The sequence below is a fragment of the Balaenoptera physalus genome, assembly GCF_965194825.1.
Source record: "Balaenoptera physalus genome assembly, chromosome: 13".
NCBI classification, from domain to species: domain Eukaryota; kingdom Metazoa; phylum Chordata; class Mammalia; order Artiodactyla; family Balaenopteridae; genus Balaenoptera; species Balaenoptera physalus.
Genome location: NC_138892.1, coordinates 5348244 through 5371422, shown reverse-complemented (window position 1 = coordinate 5371422; position 23179 = coordinate 5348244). Strand labels below are relative to the sequence as shown.

At 51.2% G+C, this 23179-nt stretch overlaps 1 protein-coding gene across 3 annotated transcripts in view; it reads right to left on the bottom strand.

Moving 5' to 3' along the window:
• The window catches only part of SHISAL1 (shisa like 1), a gene marked incomplete at its 3' end in the record, with an annotated part of 81045 nt that overhangs the window by 6587 nt on the left and 51279 nt on the right, over nt 1-23179 (bottom strand). The window lies entirely within an intron of this gene.

Below are 23179 nucleotides of genomic sequence, written 5' to 3'. Positions count from 1 at the left end.
TCACGAGATCACTGGGATAAGGTCAGGAGTGTAAACACCAGCCAACGGGGCACTTATAGCTTTGATTGGCAGAGATGAGTTGCCTTTGTTCTTTCTCCTCTTGAGATCACCTCCAAACAAGGATAATGAGGAACAGAAATACAAACTCCATCTCTGGCAGACACAGTGAATCCCCTGTCCTATAGCCATTTATAGGGGCAATTACCCAGTCACAAATATTCACCTTCCCATACTCCCTTGCAGACAGGAGTGGTCACATACCCACTCTGGCCAATGCTATGCAAGTGGAAGTCTACTGGGAAGGGAACATGGATCCAGAGGGAGAGCATGAGAACAAAGGACTTTCACTAATGTGGCTGGAGTGGGAAGCAGGGAGAAACCTGGTTTTGGTGGCAGCCCCAGATTTCCCACCTCCACACCATTGTAGCTGGGTTTCTGCAACTTGTATCTGATTACAGCTACTAACAGATAAACCATCTTCCACCAAACTCCAGTGTGTTCCAGGGGCAAGGGGGGAAGTTAATGGAGGGGCTAAGCCAACAAAGTCCATCTTTCCAGAGGGCTTGATACTCCAAATGGCAGAGTCAACACCCCATTCTGCATCACTGGGCTCTGGGTGACAGATTCTGTGGTCCCCCATCACCTGCTCTATCATTCTCCATTCAGTACACCAAATATTTTACTTACTGGTCTAGCTTATTGTTTGTCTCTCCCAACTAGAAAATAAGCTACATGAGGGTCAAGGTATTTGTGTGTTGTGTTCATTTTTGTATTGCCAGGGTCTGGAGCAGTAACTGGTACACATAATAAGTCTTTGTTGAATGAATGAATGAAGCAAGAATTTAAAGCCCAGATGAACCTGATTTTAAATATAAAGTCAACAGAAAAACTTTTAAAACACATTTTTGAATTATAGCTCCCATGAGCCCTTCTTGCATAAATTAACAGAGGATACATAGAGGATAATAAAGGATAATATCCTATACCTTAGGATAACGAAGGGTAAATAGAGCAACTCTGGCAAGAGCACTAGCAATGAGAATCTATTTAACTGTAGGACTATGTCTGAAACTAATGTACTGTGACTGTTATAGAAAAGAACAAAAAAAGAAAACAGAGAACCAATATAAACTATAGTAGGGAGGGTGGAGGTCAGAAAGAGGGAGGTAATATATGTAAACTATGTCTTATTTGCTTACAGTTGGGAGTCCAAAAAATCAGTTAGAGATGGAAATAACATTAGAGGTACAAAGGTAAATGGAAAAACTAATATAATCAACTAAAATCATTTGATGGAAGTGAGAGAAGGGGAGGGAGAGTAGATATGTTCTAACTTGGGCATCATTCATACTAGGGAGAAAATAAACATTGTCTAAAGAAATAGAGGATTAAGGGTATCATATGACAGTATAATTATGAAGATAACTATGGGATGAAAAACACAGCTTTCCAAATTGTCAGAAGATATATACACAAAAAATAAAACAAAGAAAACAGAGACCATATGGTGAAAATTAACAACCCCCACAAAAGCTATAAAAGCAGAAAGCATGTCATAAACTATGATGACAGAACTAAGACTAAATGTAGCTGCCATATTAGTAAATGTTAATGAGCCATACACACTTGCTGAAAAAAAAAAAAAGACTCAGACTGGATTACAAGCAAAATCTACTGAAGGTAGAATAATTCAGAAAGGTTTCATATAATAGGATGAGTAGATGATGAAAAAGTTTTGGAGATGGACGGTAGTGATGGTTGTACAACAGTGTGAATGTACTTAATGCCACTGAACGGTACAGTGGTTAAAATGGTAAATTTTGTTATGTGTTTTGCCACAATTACACAAGAAAGAATGGGCAGAAACAAAACAAGTGCAAACCAAGAGAAACCAGTGGTCTTGATCTGAATATTAGACAAAGCTGAAGTCAGGGCAAGAAATAGAGAATGAGAAAAAGAAGGCATTGTGTGGGGATCAAGGATGAGAGTCACCATGAGGACTTAAAGTAATAAGTGTCTTTGCACCAAATAACATAGCCTCAACAATCATAGAGCAAGAAATCTGAAAATGTAGGAAGAAAAAGACAGAGTATGTTAATATTGGTGCATTTTAATTCACCTCTCTCAGTCCCTCACAGATTAAGTTGACAAAAACATAAATAAGGTGTAGAGAGCCAAATAACCTAATTAATAACATAGTATGTGTGTGTATTTTTAAACACTTATTTATTTATTTATTTATTTATTTTTGGCTGCGTTGGGTCTTCATTGCTGCGCATGGGCTTTCTCTAGTTGTGGCGAGCAGGGGCTACTCTTTGTTGCGGTGCATGGGCTTCTCATTGCGGTTGCTTCTCTTTGTTGCAGAGTACGGGCTCTAGGCACACGGGCTGCAGTAGTTGTGGCACGTGGGCTCAGTAGTTGTGGCTTGTGGGCTCTAGAGTGCAGGCTCAGTAGTTGTGGCACACGGGCTTAGTTGCTCCATGGCATATGGGATCTTCCCGGACCAGGGCTTGAACCTGTGCCCCCTGCATTGGCAGGTGGATTCTTAACCACTGCGCCACCAGGGAAGCCCTATGTGTGTGTATTAAACAGAATCTTCCTTCTGTTCAAATGCTCTTGAAAATGCACACACAAAAAGCAATTATCAGGCCACAAAGAAAGTAAATTCCAAAAAGTAGATGTAAGACAACATTCTCTGATCACAATACACTAGAATTTGAAAATGTTAATAACAAAACCACAAAACAAAACCCAAGAAGTTTAAAAATGCTTTAAAATAACTCTTGTGTCAAAAATAGAGCAAAAAATCAAAGTTGCAGAATATCTAGACAATAATGAAAATAAAAAGATTACATTTCAGAACTTGTGAGATGCAGCCAAGGCAATGCTCAGAGGAAAATTTATAGCTTTAAATATTGATAGTAATAAATAAGGAAACATGAATTAGCTATCCAGCTCAAAAATTAGAAAAAAAGACAAAATACCGAAGGAACACATAGGAAAGCACTTGATAAATTAAAACTGAAATGAAGTTAATAACATAAAAGGAAGAAATGAATAAATAAATCCAATTTCTTATTCTTTTTGAAAAACAGGACACATTAACTGTTGGTGACTCTAATAAAGCAGCAGGAGAAAGTGACCATTTAAAAGTTATCTGTACTTTTCCTTTCCAATTCCGCTTCTCCACTCTCTCTTAACCCCTCTAGATAGGCTTTTGACCCAACTATTCTGCAGAGTTTACCCTTGTGAAGGTCACCAAAGACCTCCATGTTGCCAAATCCAGCGGTCAATTCTTGGTCCTCCTTTTACTTGTCCTCTTGGCAGCACTGACACAGGTGATCACTTCTCCTGCTTCCAGGACACTCCAGGCCCCTCTCTTGGTTCTCCTCCTAACTTTCTTACTGCTTCTTCTCAGGCGCCTCCGTGGGTCCCTCCCCATCTTCCCGGTCTCCTCTTCTCCCTTCCATCTCTACTCACTCCTGAGGAAATCATCTCCTCCCAAGGAATTAACTACTCTACATACATTCATGTCTCTTTTCAGCCTCAAGCTCACACCATAGCTTCAAACTGTCTACTTGACATCACCAACTGGATATTAAATAGACATCTCAAACTTAATATGCTCAAAGCTAGAATCCTGATCCTCTGCCCCAAATCAGCTTTTCCCACAATTTTCCTGACTTCAGTAAATACAACTCCATCACAGTCCCAGAGCATCTTTGGCCCTTCTCTTTCTCTCACCCCCAAATCCAGTCCACTAGTAAATCCTTCAGATGTATCCATCAACCTTGCCCTTCTGCCACCTCCATTGCTTCTACCATGGCCTTCTCGCTTATCAAGCTCTTCTGTCTCTTCTCCATACAGCAGCCAGAGGGATCCTGTGAAAATCCATGTCACATCACGTCTCTTCTCTGCTCAAAACCCTCACTGGCTCCCATCTCACTCAGAGTAGAAGCCAAAGACCTTCCTCTCCATCCTCTCTGGTCACATCCCTTATCGTCTCTCTTTTGCTCACTCCACTCCAGCTGCGATGGCTCATTTACGTGTCAACTTGACTGGGCCACAGGGGTGGTGCCCAGATATTTGATCATACGTGGTCCTGGGTGTGTCTGTGAGGGTGTTTCTGGATGAGATTCATCTTTGAATCTGTAGACTGAGTCAAGTGGATCACCTACCCAATGCAGGTAAGCCTCCTCCAATCCACTGAGGGCCTGGATAGAAGAAACAGGCAGAGGAAGGGAGAATTCCCTCTCTGCCTTCCTGTCTTTGAGGTGGGTCATCAGTCTTTTCCTGCCTTCAGACTTGGATTTGGACTGGAATTTACACCATTGGCTCTCTTGGTTCTCAGGCCTTCAGACTTGGAGTGGTACTGGGCCATCAGCCCTGCTAGATCTCCAGCTTGCCGACTACAGGTCTTGGGACTTCTCAGCCTCCAAATCTGCACGAGCCAATTCCTTGGAGTAAGTCCCTCTCTATATAGCTATCTCTATGTAGATTTTACATATTTTATCTGTATTATATATAGACATATTTATACATAGATATCTATCTATAATCTAGATTTATATATAGATATCTACATCTATGTCTATACTATATCTATATTTGTATCGATATCTATCCTATTGGTTGTGTTTCTCCAAGAACTTAGACCAAGACAGCACCTGCACCAGCATGCTTACCTCTCCTCTCCCAGATAAACACGTGGCTATTCCCTTACATCCTTCAAGTCACCTATTACTGAGACCGTCTCTGACCACCTTATTGAAAGTTGGACTCCATCATCAACTCCCTCCCTGCTCTCATAGTGTTTTTCTCGCTAGCACTTATCACCATCTAACAGTCCACATATTTTATGTACGTATTTTATTTTATTTTTTATTTGGCCGTGCCGCCCTGCATGTGGGATCTTAGTTCCCTGACCAGGGATGGAACCTGCGTTCCCTGCAGTGGAAGCGCACAGCCTTAACCACTGGACCACCAGGGAATTCCACATGTATTTTAAATTGTCTGTAGCCTTCATATAAATGGGGCTTTTCTTGGTTCTGGCCCACTACTCTACCCCCAGGACCAATAACGACACCTGGCACAGAGCAGGTGCTCAGGAAAGATGGGGGGAACAGACAAATAACAAGAGAAGAACGAGGGAACCTACCCACTCAACCCTGTGTAACGAAATCAGAAAACTTAGATGAGATGGGTGAATTTCCAAGACAATAGAAACTGCCCAGAGAATCCAGGACAAGGAATCTAAACAAAGCAATTGCCAAAAAGAAAGAGAGAAACTGTCCAATGGCAAATCCAAAGTCTAAAATAAGAGAAATGCAAATGAAAGCCATAATGAGAAAGCATTCCAGAGCACAGACCAAAGGAAGCTTCTACATTCCTCCACTCATCACTGTCTGCAGAGATCCAAAAGGTTGAGTGCACCATGTGTTTGCCCGTTTTGGGGGGGAAACCTCTGCTTCGTGCTGGTGGGAGGGACATCGGGTCACTCCTGGAAGGCAGCTTGGCGCGCACCAAAGTTATAGATGCGCACGCCCTCTGACCCAGTAATTCCACTTAACCATTATCCTACAAATACGCTCACAAGGGCAAAATTCTTACAAGCTCATTTATTGCAGTAATGTGGATAAAAGTGGAGGATTAGGATCAAAGAAATGTCCATCATTCGGGAACTGGTTCAAAAACAATGGCTCCCCATGCAATGGAGACCAAAGCAGAATGATGCCTTCTGGAAGCCCCTGCTGGTGGCATCTTCTGCCAGGCCTGGGCTGGGTGCTGAGACACAGACCTGGACGGCGTGGGCCCAGCCCTCGAGTGCTCTGAGCTAGCGGGGGAGCCACACTGGGACCCTAAAACGAGAGCGACAGATTCGCACTGTGTCAGGGCTGAGTGGCTGGGGGCGTGGCTTGGATGGGGGTGGGGACCCAGGGAAAACTCACGTCAGGAAGTGGGGGGAAGGCACACCAGGAGGAGGGCACAGCCTGAGCCAAGGCCAATCAGAGGGTCACAGCAGGTGACGCAGGATCTTCCTGGTGGGCTGAGGCTAGACAGGCAGCCACCGAGCACTTCAGCTGCCAAGTGAAGTCACTGCATGAGATCCCAGGGCTCTGAGATGTAGACATGTAAGATCCTTCCTAATCCCAAGAAAGGCCAGAGTTAAGGCTGCTGTGATGGGGTATCTCTTCTGGGCTGGGCACTGTCCAAGCACTTTCTATGCCTAGTCTCACTTCGCTCTCCCAACAGCCCTAGAAAGGGGGACTCCTATTTCCCCTATTTACAGGTGAGGAAACCGAGGCTCAGGAAGGTAGTGTGACTTGCGCAGAGTCATAAATCTGGCTAGTGGTGGAGCCAGGAGTCCAGCCTGCGCTGCCAGCCGCTGGGCTGCACTGCCGCCCCTCAGGTGCAGGGTGGTGGCCTGGATAGGCTGGCTGTGGGGAGGCCGGTTGAGTAGCAGGCACCGCTGCCCTGGAGAGAGAGGTGCAGGGCTGGAACCCGGGATGGGGCTCGCCAGGATAAGGAGGGTCTCCAGCTGGCTTCTGCAACCTAACTGGGGAGATAAGACAGAGCACCTGGCAATTTGAATAACAATGAACGCTTCCAGAAGGCTGAGAATCTGTCACAATAACCACTCAGGATAGAAGCAGAGACGTCACGAGGCACAACATGACTAATTGCCAGGTGAGCTGCAGATAATGTGCCCACAGCACTGATAAGAGCTCCAGCTCGATTTCTATTGCATCCTCACAGCAACCTGAGAGGTGGAGACGCTTCGACCACTTCTCACAAAGGGGTGAACAGTGCGGGACCACCAGGGTGGTAAGAGGGCACTCCCAAGGAGGGGAGAGCAGAGTCCCCCAGCACAGAAGGCGGCCTCTTAGTGGCAAAAGGTGTGGTCATGGGGGGCGGCATGGAGGAGGTGTGCTCGTGTAATGATGATAGAAAGTGAAACGCAAGCATGGAGAAAATGCAGCGTAAAACTACTACAGGGAGCTGCCCTACCAGCCCCCTGAAACAAAGGGACTGGTGAGGAGGTGGGGGAGGAGGAACTCTCACCCACGACCTGGGGAGCGCAAAATCGTTCATCTGCTTTGGGAAACTGGGGGAGCTGTACATGCTGAAGTTGAATATATGCCTGTCGCATGATGCTACATATACACCTGTGTAAGTAGAACTCAGGCCCCCAAAGAAGTCCCCGTCCTAATCCCCAGAAGCTGTGAATGTGGCCTCACGTGGTGAAAGGGATTCTGCTGGTGTGAATGAGTCGAGGGCCTTGTGATGGGGAGACTGGTTACTGGGTGGGCCTGGGGTCATCACAAGGGTCCTTGAAAGAGGGGGGCAGGAGGGTCAGAGTCAGAGAAAGAGATGTGAGGATGGAAGCAGAGGTCACAGTGATGCCATCACAGGAAAGGCCCACACGCCATGGAACACAGGTCACCTCCAGAAACTGGCAAAGCCCAGGGAACAGATTCTCCCCGGAACCTCCAAGGAACCAGCTCTGCCAGCACCTGAATATTAGGTGTTCATAAGGCTCATTTTGAACTTCTGCCCATCAGAACTATAAGAGGATAATTTGTGCTGTTCTAAGCCACTGAGTTCGTGGTCACTGGTTGCAGCAGCCACGGGACACTTGTACGACACCCACGAGAAATGGGTTCACCCGTTCACCAGAGTACTTGGCTGTGAATGTTCAGAGCAGCTTTATGGATAATGCCTCCAAAGTAGAAACAACCCAAATGTCCTCAACGGGTAAAGGGATAAGCAGAGTGTGCTACATCTATATGATGGAGTACTACACAGCAGTGAAAAAGAACAGGCTCTTGATACGCCCAACAGCATGGAGGAATTCATCTCATAGATAAAATGTTGCGTGAGAGACACTGACCCCAGGCCCCACACCAGCCAATTCCAGCCTAGGAACAGCCCACGGTTGGGCAAAACCACTCAGGGGCTGGATGTCAGAGGAGTGGTGTTGAGGGGACGCGAGGAAGCCTTCTGGGTGTTGGAATGTTTCAGTTTCAGATTGAAGTTCACCAAGCTGTAGCATCAAGATGGGCACTTTATGTACTTCAACTCGGACACAGTGAACAACCTCAGGAAATGAACCTCTGGCCTCACCTTGCACGCCCCAGCGACGGGGAGCTCACTACCTCCTGAGGAAAGCAGCTGGGCTGCGAAGGGAGGCCGCCCGGCAGGAGGCTCTTCCTCTCCTGAGCCCGTAACCTGCTTGTGGCCTCCTCCTCCCCTGCTGCCAGCTCGGCCTCGGGGTCCCTCACTCTAGCCCTGCAGACACGGTCAGGCTCCACGACCCTCAGAGCGATCAGGATTCTCTGGAATCTGGATCAGGGCTTCCTTTCGTCCTCCCCTGCCTCAGGCGAGCGCTGTGTGGAGCGAAGCAGGGCCCAGGCCCCTGGGGTCCCAGCAGACCCTCGGCGCGTGTCCGCGCTCACTGCCGTCACCCGATGTCAGTCACCTACCTCCGGGAGGTTTGGTTTACGCTTCTGCTAAGTGGGGACTTTGTGAGGCTCCCAGGAAGCGGAGCGTGTGAAAGCGCCTCGCTCGCAGAAAGCGCTCAGGGCACGGATGTCCTGCGAAGCGGGCGGGGAAAGCATTGCACAAAGGGGACGTCAGAGACCCTCTAGGAAATTTTCATTTTGCCTTTAGCAAGACAGCCTGTTGGTCCTCTAGACGGATGAAGATGGGCAGTGATCCAGGTGCAGAAGGAGGGGCTGAGCAAGGGAAGGTGTGTGGTGTGTGTGTGTGTGTGGTGTGTGTGTGTGTTGGTGTGGGACGTCTGGGTGTGTGATGTGAACAGTGTCTCTGTGTGTGGTGCGTGTGTATGTGTGTGTGCTGGGGAGGCTTTGGGCTAACTGGGTCCCCCTTGAGACCTGGCACCGTGGAGGTGCTCCCAGCAGAGGGTAAAGAACCCGACCGTGGAATCAGGTTGCTTCTCACAGGCTGTTTGACTTCGAATGTGCCAGCGACCTCTCAGAACCTTAGTTTCCACATCCGTAAAATGGCCAGAAAACACCTGTCCTGAGAGGGTGCGGTGCAAGTGAGACGGGCAGCACTCTCCCAAGTGCCCCTCACACCCCAGCTGTGGGTCACCGGGTCTCCAGGAAAAACGAGAGACCATCAAAACAAAGGTCTTGTTTGTGGACGAATTAGAATGATGTGGGGTCATAAGGCACTGCTTCATTTTAAAGAATCTAACGTGAAACCTCACTTTCTTCCTGAAGAGAGAAGCCGACTGCGTGGGGCTTCCCACACACTTCATCCTCTCTCCAGGTGACTTCCTGGCCCCTGCACGACATGATTTCGTGACAAGCCAGCCCCCTTGGCCAAATCCAAGCTGGGATTCAACCCAGGTTTTCCTCCGAGCTCCTCGCCACTTGTGTGCGGCACCAACATCACCCCATCCACGCTCACAGGCACCTCAGACTGCAGACACTCCACAAGGCTGATCCCCAAAGCACACCTGCCCCTGGGTCCCCACCTTGGAAAAATCCCACCAGCATCTCCCCAGCGGCTCAGGCCAGAGTCCGGGACACGGTCTTTGGAGCCCCTCACCCCCACCCAATCCACCAGCTGGTCCTGTGGGCTGTCTGCTTCCTCTCCTCTGCTCCTGCCACAGCCCAGCCTGCAAGACAGTGCCAGCCTCTGCTGGACGGCCAGCTCCCTTCCCCACTCACTGCCAGGGGGAGCTTTTAAAAAGGCACCTGTCCCTCTCCTGGAGGGCTTCCCCGGTCCCGGGATCAGGAAGCACCCCCCTCACCATGGCCCTGCACATCAGACACCCCCTGCGTCTCCCATCCCTCCCCTCCTGTGCTCCCCTTTTCTCCCCACACTCCTGCACCTCGACTTTCCTTCTGGTGTATGAATGCACTGGCTCTCTCTGCCTCAGTGCCTTTGCACATGCCACTCCGGGGCCTGGAATGTTCCCTGATCCCACCTCAATCTCCTCCAACCACGGCAGCTCATTCTTTTCCATCCTAAAGGTCTCAGCTGCCCAGAGAGGCAGGAACGAAATACAGAGGGCCATGAATGCCGAGCCGAGGGCCTGTCCTTATCCTGCAGGCCACAGGAGCCTCAGAAAGGCTTGTGGCTGAGGAGGGCTGCCCAGGTGCCTCTGCAGATGCAGGGCTGAAGGCTGCTCTGGCGGGTGGCGGGGAATAGAGGAGGGGTCCGTGGGGAGCTGTGCCTGGCTCTGGGGGCATCATTGTTCAAGCCCAGCATGTACCCTTCCTGCCCGTACCCTTTACTCTTCTTCCTGGTGGCATTTCTCAGGGAGCTCTGGGTCTTTAAACCTCTACATCTTAAAGGTTAATTTTTAATGTTGCTTTGGTAAATATTTGGTGCTGTTGCTTCCACAGGCGCTCTGCATTCTACAGTAAATGCCACAAAGTGCTCCAGACTTTGTCCTTTCCATCTGCAGCTTCTGTCCATAACCCCCCTCCTCCTGCTCTACAGAAAGAAAGACTCTCTCTCTTTGCTTCCTGCTACAAACTTTTCAAAGCGCTTTCCACATCCGTTCTTGTCCCCTATCAGCGTCTCCATTAGCCAGGTAGAAGGTCAGAGAGGTTTTAAGTTGAAAGGTACCATAGGAGCATTCTGTCTCCTCCCTCGACTTACACGAGAGGACAGTAAAGCTTGGGGAGGCACAAGGCTGCCCAAAGTTAAACAGCAAGCCAGTGGTAGAGGGGGTTGAACGAGCAGCCGTGACTCCCAGCCCAGGCTCTGCTCTGGGCCCTAGGATCCCCAGTAGGACTCAGACCGTCCTTGGCCTTGCTCAGTGCAGTGGGCACAGATGTGACAACAGACCATGTGGTCCTGGCTGTGATGGGAGTGCAGAGCAGGGGGAGAAATTCTCCAGAGGATGGAGGGAGGCAAGTGACCTGAGCAAGGTTTTGAGGGATGAGTAGGAGCTCGTGGGGAGCTGGGTTAGGGAACCCAGTGAGGCCAGGCTTGGGTGAGCATCTCATGGGCAGAGACGGAGTCTGATCCATTCTGTGTCCTCAGCCCTCGCCCAGGGCCCAGGCTTTGGTCCAAAATCTCTGGGAAATTAATGTGCCTCCTTGCTCTGGGGTGTTTGCACCTTGCCCTTAGCCACCCATGGCTCCTGGTCCCCTGGCCCTGGCACCATCCATGCCTCTATGCTCCCTCAGTCTGGGTGCTGACCTGGCCCCGTTCCTATTTTACTGCACCCCTGGCTGCCTCCGGTGCCCTGGCCCCTCCCCGCTGCCCTTCCCGCTGCCCTAGGGTCAGGACAGAGGTGGCAGGAGGGGGCTGAGGCTCGGGCCAGGGACACACCCAAGCATATGAACGTGCACACACACACACGATACACACGTGCGCACACACTATGCCCAAACTACACACCTGCGCTTCACATGCACACACACACCCCCAACACGCACTATATGCTACACATGTACACTACACCCACACTACATACACAAGCCACACGCACAGACTGCACCCTCCTACCCACATTGTACACACACACACCCCTAGTCCTGGCCTTTCCAGGCAGGCCTCACAGCCAGGGAGGAGGCCATCTCTCAAGGGCAACATGTCGTGAGTCCGCCAGCCCTCCTGGGGCCTCCTTCTGCCCACCTGGCCCACACCTGGCCCTCCTGGCGCCTGCATCTCTGCAGCTCTCATCATGCATGTTCCCCCTTTACACGCCCCTCCCCACGCAGCCCCCGCCCCGCCTCTCCTCTCGTGTGTCCTTCCTGGGCTGTGGCCACACGCGTGTCACCCACGTCAGACCCCACAGTGGTCCTTGGCTCTCCCCCTCCCCCGCCTCCCCACATCCACTCCCTCCATAGGTCCCGCCTCGTCCACCTCCAAGATACTTCCGAATCGGTCCATTGCTCCCCATCACCACCCCCCAGCCTCTACCATCCTGGTGTCTTCCCTGGGGCACAGCGGCGGCCTACCCTCGGCCTCCCTGCCTCCACTCCTGCCTCCTACTATAAGCCCTGCCCGGGCCACGGGTCGGGGAGCTCCCACCAAACTCCCATCACACCAAGTCGCCTGAGGCTGAAAGCCCTCTTCCCACCCCACACTTTCCTTAAACTCACGGACACGCTCCCTCCTGCCACGAGGCCGCCAGCTGTGAGCTGCACCATCAGCCGGAACAGTGGCTTTTCATGAAGAAGCGGGCAAGGCTCCATCAAATGCACACAGCCATGGGGGCACATCTGGAGGTGAGAGACGTGACCCCTGGAGTCGTGTAAGTGATGGTGTCGGTCAGGGTCACAGGGACACAGCCACTGGGGTGCTATTGTAGCGACTGGTGTGTCCACACTTGGGGGCAGGGAAGGTGCAGAAAGGGGCGTCAAAGGCTCGGAGGAGGGTCACTCAGAGGTGCTGGGTGGGAGAAGGGGGCCCATTTGCAGGGGGGCTGGGAGCCAAGTGACAGCCGAGGGGCCTGGATCCATAGAAGGTTCTGGCATTCTACCAGCTCCCCAGGACGTGTCTGCGGGGTCTGCCGGCCTGGGGGCAGCGGTCAGGAAGGAGGGCTGGACACAGACGGCAAACCTGAAGACAGAAGGGGGTCCCAGGGCACCTCTGCAGCCGTGTCTCCCTGGCTCTGAGACCGCCAGGGCTGGGATGGCTGTCTCCAGCCTCCCGAATTTCAGACAACTCTAGCTGGCCTCACCAGGGAGTGGGCTCTGGGATGTGAAGACCCCAGGGTGACCAGGCCACAACAGGACAAGCCAGCACCACATCCCCCTGTCTCGTCTGTTTGGATGAGCTGCGACATAAACCCTCGGCAAACTCCAACTGAGCAGGGGGCATTTGGCAGGGAGCTCTTTTCCCACAAAGTGAGCAGAGACAAGGAAAGGGGGTACTTTGGGGGTCTTTCCTATGAGTGGGGTGCTGGATTAGGTCCTCTGCACACCCTCTCAGATTCTGTCTTCACTATCCACCCCCTGCCAGGTGGGGGTTATTTGCTCCCCCACCAATGTCTACGCTGCAGCTCAGAGAGGTAAAGCAACTTGCCCAAGGATGCACAGTTGGGCAGCCCAGAACCTGGTGCCAGCCCAGCCCAGGAGACTCCCGGGATGCAGCACCCAGAGATTCCCAAAGCCATGCTCCCAGAACTCAGGGCAGGATGGAACCACTCCCAGAGCTCGCGGCCAAAGCGATCTGGCAACGGGCACTCCCCAGCACCCTCTGGGTGCCTTAGAAACAACCGGAAGACCACCCTGGAAGGCGCTGATGAGGAGCAGGGGAGGGGGTGCCCTCTTGGCCCACAGGCAAGTGCAGGTTTCCATCGTTCCGACGGGGCTGGAATGCTCACATTGGGAGACATTTGCTGCACCAACGAGCATCTATTCTTGGAAGCAAATATTTTAGCAGCTAAAGCCAGAGTGTTAATGGCGGGGATGGGGGAGCAGGATAAAGAAGGAAAGCTTCCGTGGTCCCCCCTGACCCAAACCAATGGAGATAAATTCCTTCTTCTCCTGCCCTCTGGCTCCTGCGCTGGGAGCTGGGCCTGGGAAGAGCCCTTGAACTAAAGGGTCTGGGGGAACGTAACAGTCATTAGCCCAAACACGATGTCCCTCCCTGGCGACCCCGCTTTCTCTGGTTACACCTGCCGCAGCCCAGAGGGCGATTCTATGGAATTCCTGTCAAACTGACATAAAGGAGCATCCCCCCTTCTTGCGGGTAACGATCCCCCAGATTCGCCCAGGCCTTCGTGGAAACATCTCTTTGTTAATTGCTCAGGCCAGCTGGCACCTTTGTTTACACAGTAGCTACCGCAGTTACTGGGTTAGGGAATTTTAATTGATTCCAAACTCGGGAGCTGGGTGGGCCGTGCGGGTCTCCTCCAGGCTGGGTGTCCAGGTGCGAGGGCAGGATTGCAGGAGGCCCTCCCAGGGTTTGAGCGGCCGCCTGGCAGTGTGCCCCTGGGAAGAGGGGCGCCACGGGGCTGATCTCCTGCTCTGTGCCAGGCTCCTAGTGGGCACCGTCTCCGTCCTCCTGATGCCCCCATTTTCACAGACAAGCAAACAGGCTTGGGAGGAGCGAGTGACTGGCCCAAGGTCACAGGGCCTGTGGATCTGGTTGGCTGGACCCAAGGCCCTCACTCACCACCTCCCCACCCCTGCCCTGGCTGAGCTGCATCCTGGGCCCAGAGACAGTGGGTCTAGTTCATTCTGGAAGTGCATTTTCAGTGATTTTCCCAAAACCTTCCCTGAGGTATATTTGCCCTGTGGCTGAAAACCTTGATTTTCCAGGCAAAGCAAGTGGAGGGTCAGGATCGATTTCCTGCCCATCACCGGCCAGCGTTCCTTGTGGGCAGGGCTGATCCTGTCTCATCTTTCTACCCCCAGCACTTAGCACAGCCGTGACCTAGTGCCGACCTTGGATAAAGTACTGGTTGGATAAATGAGGGAGTTAAGTGTGCCCAGGCTGCACCCGCACAGCAATGCAGACTGTTTCAGGGAAGGAAGAGCAGGATGGAGCCAGAGAGTTTGCAAAGGGACGTCCGAGATGTTTCCTCGGAGTCTGAGACCCAGATGTATGACAGGGAGGGCTGACCGGGCTCTCTGCCTTCTCACCCCCACTGCTTTCTCCGTGCCCAGAAGAACCAGGATCTGGAAAGGGTGGATGAATCTCCCTCCAGAATCACCTTGCTTCTTGTCCCAGCTACTGCTGCCCGGGATGCCTGCCTACGGGTGTCCCAGGGAACGCCGGGACCCTGCTTTCACAAGCACCTAAGAACATGTTTGCTTCTCCACAGTAAGGGGCACAGACCACTGGGGCAGGCAGATCATTGGAGGTGCCAGCATCTAAGCCATTATGTATAGCGATGAACTGGTAAACATTTAATGACCTGTTCTCCGGCGGGGAGGCGGGGGGCGGGGAGCCCTGATTTGTAGCATTTGCTGCCCATTTCCATGGTGTAAATACTGCCAATATGATGTAGCTGACTGCAGAGTTGGGGAGAGATGGGTGGTAGCCACCGTCATGCACGTTTGCATCACACAGATACAACAGAGCTAAAAACTCAAGAGCATAGAAAGTAGCCGATGTAGCAATGCAATTAGGAAGTGAAGAGTTTCAAGTATCTATTACCTTTGTGTTTAATATAATTTATATAATAGGAAGTTTTATATCATTGAATTTTTATAGTGGTTTAACTACGGGCTCTGAAAATTTCTCAGAATTTAACTACCAATGCTGCTGAGGTGGCCCCAGCAACTCTTGGATATGTTTATGGATTTGTTTTATGTGTATTAGGAAAAATGTAACTTTTTTTAAAATTGAAGTATAGTTGATTTACAATGTTGTGTTAATTTCTGGTGTACAGCAAAGTGATTCAGTTATACATATATATTCTTTTTCATATTCTTTTCCATTATGGTTTATCACAGGATATTGGATATAGTTCCCTGTACTCTACAGTAGGACCTTATTGTTTATTTTATATATAGTAGTGTGTATCTGCTAATCCCAAACTCCTAACTCACCCCTCCCCATCCCTTTCCCTTTTGGTAACCATAAGTTTGTTTTCTATGTCTGTGAGTCTGTTTCTGATTCATAAATAAGTTCATTTGTGTTATATTTTAGATTCCACATATAAGTGAGATCATATGGTATTTGTCTTTCTCTTTCTGACTTACTTCATTTAGTATGATAATCTCTAGGTCCATCCATGTTGCTGCAAATGGCATTATTTCGTTCTTTTTTTATGGCTGAGTAGTATTCCATTGTATACATATACCACATCTTCTTTATCCATTCATCTGACGATGGACACTTAGGTGGCTTCCGTGTCTTGGCTGTTGTAATTAGTGCTGCCATGAACATTGGGGTGCATGTATTTTTTGAATTAGAGTTTTAGTCTTTTCCGGGTATATGCCCAGGAGTGGGATTGCTGGATCGTATGGTAGGTCTATTTTTAGTTTTTTAAGGAACCTCTATACTGTTCTCCATAGTGGCTGCACCAATTTACATTCCCACCAATAGCGTAGGAGGGTTCCCTGGAAATATGTAAAGATATGATTGCTTAGAGCAAGTCTGAGTTTTCTAACAAAAAAAAATGGCTTGATTTAAGATCAATTAAAAATGTGGTAAGTAAATAGTACAGGGAGAGAGATACACAGTCAAGAGGAACACCTAGCACCTGAAGTTTCGGAAAGAAATGTGGTTGATGGAAATGGCTTCAATTATCACCTGTCTTGGGGGCACAGTAAAATAAGTGGGCAACCCGCAGGAGAGGAAATACAATTAATTAACAGATGAAAGGAAAGGTGTTCAACCTCACTAATAATCAAAAAAAAAAGCAAACCCCGGTGCTGGAGAGGAGGCTGTGAAATGAGCAGCCTCAGAAGATGCTGGTGGGTGGCAGTCCCTTTGGGAATGAGGCTGGCACCGATATAAAGAACCATAGCACTGTCGCACCCTTAGACTCAATAATTTGCCGGCCTGGAATCTATCCAGAGGAAATAATTCAGAAAAGGGAAAACCATAAACACTTAAATGTGTTTGTCACCGCCCCTGATTTTCTAGAGTATGTGCCTCCCCTGCAATGTTTTTTGTCACAGTAAAAAAAACCTGTAAGCTGTATAAATGCCTTGTTGTAGGGGAATGGCTAAATTAATGCCAGCATATGGAATCTAGACTACTTGGGAGCTGCTAAAACGATATTTAGAAAAATTAAGTCAAAACCACAGGACCATGGCTAATTTAATGTTAGGTGAATAAAATTAGAATGCAAAATGTTGTGTACAGTCGTTCCCCGGCCATAACCACGGGGGATACGTCCCAAGACCCCCAGTGGGTACTTGAAACTTCAGAGAGAACCAAACCCTATGTATATTATGTTTCCTTCTATACATACATACCTGTGATAAAGTTTAATTTAGAAATTAGGCAGGACTTCCCTGGTGGCGCAGTGGTTAGGAGTTCGCCTGCTGACGCAGGGGACACGGGTTCGAGCCCTGGTCCGGGAGGATCCCACATGCCGCGGAGCAACTAAGCCCATGCGCCACAACTACTGGGCCTGCGCTCTAGAGCCCGTGGGCCACACCTACTGAAGCCTGCACGCCTAGAGCTCATGCACCGCAACGGGGGGTGGCCCCTGCTCGCTGCAACTGGGGAAAGTCCATACACAGCAGCGAAAAACCAATGCAGCCAAAAATAAATAAATAAATAAATTTATAAAAAAAAAGAAAGAAATTAGGCACAATAAGTATAATAAGACACATTTAACAACAATGACTAATAATAAAATGGAACAATTGTAACAATACACTGTAATAAAAGTTATGTGAGAGTGGTCTCTCTCTCTCAAAATACCTTATTGTAAAAATTGAATGCCTTTTCCATCTTAATGAAGCACTTATGAGGCACTGGGGCCGTTACTTTTGCAGTTTGAGGTGTGACAGCAAAGCTAGCACAAATTTCTTTTTCCTTTTTCACAGCGTCACGGGTAGAAGATTCGTTCTTGCTGTAGATCTTAGCAAGATCTTAGCTATCTTTCTTTCCCCTCTGAGAACGCTCATCCTTTCACTGAAAGGATCCACTTCGTGGCTTCCCTTTGGCACAACTAACGTGTCAGCAGCACTGCACTTGCTCCGAGAGGCCGTTATTAAGTAGATAAGGGTCACCTGAACACAAGCTCTGTGACACCACAACTGCCCATCTGATAACCGAGAGGGTTACTAAGCGACTGATGGACGGGACACCCCGGACAACGGGATGTTTCACATCCGGGACAAGATGGCATGAGATTTTACCACGCCACTCAGAATGGTGTGCAATTTAAAACTTATGAATTGCTTGTTTCTGGAATCTTCCATTTAATATTTTCAAACCGAGGTTGACCGCAGGCAACTGAAACCGGGTGAAGTGAAACTTTGGATAAGGGGGAAACACTGTACGTCGCTACTGGAAGAGTGTAAAAGCACGTGCATAAGAAAGCAGAAAATGCAAAACACCTGTGCGTGTTGGGGGGTTCTGTGGCTTCTCTTGTCTACTTTTACTCTTTGCACTAATAACACACCAATAATTACGATGAGCATTTATGGAGGCCCCTATCACATGCCGGGCCCTGTTCTAATCATAGCAGTCACCCCGCAGGGTCGGTCTACTGGGTCCATTTTACGGATGGGAGAACTGAGGCTCAGAGAAGTGAAATAATTTGCCCGAGGTTCCCCACTAGCAAGTGGAGGCACCATCTGAACCCCAGGTCGATACTGAATCCAGACCAGTGAGGGCTTGGTCTGCCGGTGCCCAGAGCCCCAGACCTCATGCTCTTTTGGAGGACCCTCAGGGTCCTGCCCCAGGGATGGGTAAGGCCTGACTTGCACAGGGAGCCTGTCATCAGGTCCAGCATGGGGCTGGGTGCTCTGTGAGCACCATCTCAGGGTGTAGCTCTCACAGTGGGAGAAGTACCAGGGGAGACCCTGCTTCCCATTCCAAGAATGTGGGCTTTGGAGTCAGCTAGACCTGGGTGTGAATTCTGGCTCAGCGGCTGTGCAGCTCTGGGAAAGTTGCTAACCCTCTCTGAGGCTCAGTTTCCTCCTCCACGCACGGAATTCAGGGTGGCCAAGCTGGGGACGTGAACCGGCACCGTCTGCTGCAGCCGCTTAGCTCACCAGCTCCTCAGTAAATGGGAGCTCCTTTTATTAACAATAATGATGCAATTCACTCATCGGTCTGACATTTACTAGGTGCCTAATATGTGCCAGGCTCCGGGCAGAAGAAGATGCATTCACTCAACACTTATTTATTGAGCGCCTACTTCTAGGTGCTGGGGGCACGGCTGGGCGCAAGACAGACCAATCCCAGCTCTCTCGGGATTCCTTACAGCAGAGGAGACAGCAGACAAGAAAGCAAACACAACAGAGGTGGTGAGCTCCATGTAGAAACCGAAAGAGAAAAATGGGGAGTAGAGGGGGACGGTGGGTGGGGTCGTGGGGTGGGAAGGCTGTTGCTATCTTATGAACTTTGGCCAGGGAGGGCCTCTTGGAGGAGGTGACATCTGGGCAGGCACCTGGTGGCAGAGAGAGAGAGCAAGCCATGCAGATATCTGGGAGGAGAGCTTTTCAGGCAGAGGGAGTGGCAGGTGCAAAGGCCCTGAGGTAGGGGTGAGCTTGGCAAGCTCCGGGAGCCGCAGAGAGGCCAGTGTGGCTGCATCAAGTGGGGGAGAGGAGGACAGAGGGGCTGGGGCTGGGGAGGGGTGTCAGGTCAGGCTGTGAGCCAGTGAAAGAATTTTCTCCCCGAGTGAGAAAGGCATCGGTGGGTTCTGATTCACGTTTGAAAGGGATCGTTCTGCTGCTCTGTGTGGTTGGGGGGCGGGGGGTGGGGGGGTTGGGAGAGAATTAGGAGGCGTTGTCTTGACCCTGGTGAGAAGACGGACTGGAATGGTTGGTCGTGCGGGGGCGGTGCGGAGGGAGGATGCTGGGCTAGTTCAGGAGTCGCTGACGGGACGTGTGAAGTGGGAAAGAGAGGGTGGGGTCAGCTTGGCTCCAAGATTCTGTCCCGAGGAGACGGCGGGAGGGGGCGGCGGTCCCTGGATGTGCTCATCTGTCTGCCGTGTCTACTGAACATCCGGGTGAGTCTGGAGTCGGGGGAGACGCGGGTGGAGACAGACCCAGGGTCAGGTGCAGGGGGACAAGACTGGAAATGTGGGCCGGGTGGGGTTCCCGGGGGTGGGGGGTGGAGATAGGATGAAGAGGTTCAAGGAAGGGTCCTCCAGTGTCTAAGGCTGCAGAGACGAGGAGGGAGCAGTGAAGTGGGCTGAGGTGAGGCCAGTGAGAGGCCGGGAGCTATGAGCGGGTAGTGCCCAGGACCCGGGGCTCCCCACTTTTCCTCAGCCTTTTCCCTCCTCTGGGACATTGCCAAGCTGCTCTCTCTGCCCTTTCTCCACTTCCAGAAAACTCCTACTCATCCACTGAAACCCTTCCTTGTGTTGATTGCTCTCTGGTACTCAGCCGAGAGGGCTGTGGACCCTGGGGACAGCCGACTGCCATCTTCAACACTGCAGAAAGCCTGCCACACCTCGACGTGATGCCGGGGAGAGATGAAAAACATTTGTACAGCAGTTTCTATATGTCAGGCTCTTCCCGCGTCTCATTTAGCCAGACAGCACCTTGTGAGGCCGATTTTAAGCGCCCTGCTTTCCAGGTGAGGGCAGTTTGGCTAAATCATGTGCTGGAGGTCCTCTGGCCACCAAGAAACAGGGGAGCGAGATTTGAACCCAGGTCTGCCAGCCTCCAAGCGCCTCTGCCCCTCACCACTCTGCTTCCTGCCTGTAAAGAAATAGAGTTTCGTAGCAGGTGGAGTTTCGTAGCAGGTGGAGTTGTTCAGACGCAGGCAGCTGGCTTCGGAGGAGTGTGCCCTCCATCTCTGGGTAGCACACGCCTGGGCAGGGATGGGCAGGGGGTTTCAGTGCCAACACCGGAAACCCTCTCATCCTGGAGGCCGAGGAACCGGGGCACTAGAAGAGCGATGCTCTTCGAGGTGGGAGGTCAGAAGCCCCCCAGGTGGCCAGAGACACGGAAGTGGGTCGTGGAGTGACGGACCGTCTCTCAAGGCACAACGAATGCAGCCATTAAAGCACTGCTCATGAAAACTTCTCAATCACGCGGGCAGCTCGCCATGACATAATGTTGAATTAAAAACCCAAGACACACAATTTTCTGGGCGAAGGCAACAACTATAAAGCGAAATGATACGCTGACGACAAGAGAGGGCTGGAGGGGAGAAGGGGCCGCGTTTGGTGGTGAGGCCATTTGGTCCATTCCTCGCGTGCTCTCCACTGAGCATGGGCAATTTTATGATGGAAAATTTGGCATGAAAAGAAAGGAAACTGTCACGGCTACTTGGTGGAGGGCTGAGGTGGAGGAAATAGTAATCAAGACCAGAGATAAGGGCCCCCGTGCTCTGGCTCCAGGCGGCCCTGCCTCTCCATGCATCTCATCATCCCCTCCCAAAGAAGACCCTAAGCCTTGAGAGGCAGGGAGGGGGCAGGGAGGGGGCGAGATGTTGCAGGAATTGCCCAGGTCACATGACTCAGGAGGGCAGCCGTGAGATTTGAACTCTGGGCTGCCCGTGGCTTTCCCTCCAAACTGCTTCATCTACCCCCTTCCCTTCTGCTCCAATATCACAATTTACTCATTGGTATGAGTGGGAAAATCCACCAGCAGAGCCCCAGGTCCCTTTGGACATGGACTGCTTCGTGCTTTTTTCTGGACCCTGGAGGCTACTGCCTTCAAGGGCTGGGTTGGCATCAAGGGCTGGGTTGGGGTCTCTGTTGGGGTTTATGGCCCTCGAGAAAGGGAAAGAGCAGAAAAAGAGAAGACCTTGAACACCGGAAGACTTTCTGGGGGGCGTTTCTGGCCTCTTGTGGAATATTATTAGCAAAGGGGGTTTCACTAGAAAAAGAATCTACCTGGTAATTCTATCAGAGAAAAGGACCCTGAGTCGCACTCCGTTCCTGGACAGCTGCTCCCTTCGGAGACCTCGTGGGCCTGACCCCTCACCTGGGCCTTTGCACGTGTTGTTTTTCCTACCAGCAACACACTCCCGGCTTTTTTTGTTGTTGTTGCCTAACTCCTACTTATCCTTAAAGATCATTCCAGCCGCCACCTCCTCCAGGAAGCTCTCCCTGATGCCCAGGATGGGCAGGTGCCTCCTCTGGGCTCCCTTTGATCAGATCTGATCACTCATTCCCACTGTCTGCACCTGAGTCAGTCTGACTGTGTGTCCAGGTGCCCAACTCAGAGACTGGCGCAGGATAGGAGTGGGGGAGATCGGCTCCCATCCCTGCCCCTCTCTGGACCAGAATTGGACCCTACACCCCGTCTTCCTCCTGGCCCCTCCCCCTGCCCTTGGCCCTGCCCTGGCTGGAGCCTGCAGCAGGGAGCTGCTCCTTGCCCAAGGCTTCAGGGGCATGCAGAGGCCCTCAAGCTCTGTCTCCTGACTCCTGCCTTCTTCTCTCATCCGGCTCCCTGGCCAAGGGGACCAGGCTGAAGACCTGGCCCTGACAGCCTGGGGTGGAGCAGACTGCCTGGGTTCAAGTGCTAAGTCTGCAGGTGACCAGCTGGGTGACCTTGGACCTGTTACCTAACCTCTCTGTGCCTTCGTTGTCTTGTCTATAAAATGAGGATTTGTCAAATAAGTGTTTGGGAGCTGGGAGGGAGGCATTGAATCAAGCAAATGAAACCCTCATTCTTATGTTCTAGCGGGGCTGGGGCAGGAACATAGGGCACCCGATCTGAGTGCTGGAACGACACCCGGCTGCACCCGTGCTCAAGGGTTGCTGTTATTTTAAATTCACTCCCCAGCACCAAACCCAAGTGTTCCCTCTTGAGCTAACCGCCCCGCCCCCGTAACCCCCCATCCCCCTGCCGGCTCTTCTCCACTGAGAAGTCTGGCTTTCTGCCCTCTCCGGGGTAAGGAAGGACAGCCCAGCTGGTGTGGGGTGAGGGGACGTTCCCCAGGAATAGGATCAACGCTCCCTGTAGCCCTACTGTGTGCTCAGCCCTGGGCTGGGCCTTTCCGTGTGCTCTCCTTCACCTCTCATCACCATTGTCCAGAGTAGATACTGAGACTCAGAGAGGGCCAGCGGCTCATCTGAGGACACACAGCAAGTGAGGCCTCTGGTCTGGACTTTCTGTCACCCCTCATCCCTCATGGTACCCCCTGGTCGTGGAGCAGCCCTAATGAACAAACACTCACTTGGGTTTTCACCAAAGCCGTGTGAACAAGATGAAAACAGGGAGAGTTGGCAGAGGGTGCCTTCCTGTATCAACTAGGCCGGGTGGGAGGAAGCCAGGGCCCAGCCGGGAAGGACAGGGGTCGGAGGGGACAGGGCCAGAGTGTCCTGATCCAGCTGGAAGCCCCAAGCATTTGAAACTGCAGCCCCACTTGGGACATTCACTGTTTTCTGAATTCCAATCACGGAGGCCTCCTTGGTATTTGATGTGATGCCAAGGAAAGAAGATACCTGGTCCTCTCCCTTTGTCTCCTAATTTTCTGGAATTTCTCGCTGTTGGCTGGTGTCCCTGCAGAAACCACACACCAGAAACCCTGGCCGCAGAGCCAGCAAAAAAGTGACGCCTGGGCTCTGCCAGGGGGGAGGCTCTGGGGTTGGGTGAACTCCAGGGACCCCACAGGGAGGCACAGATGAGTTCTGCAATGAACT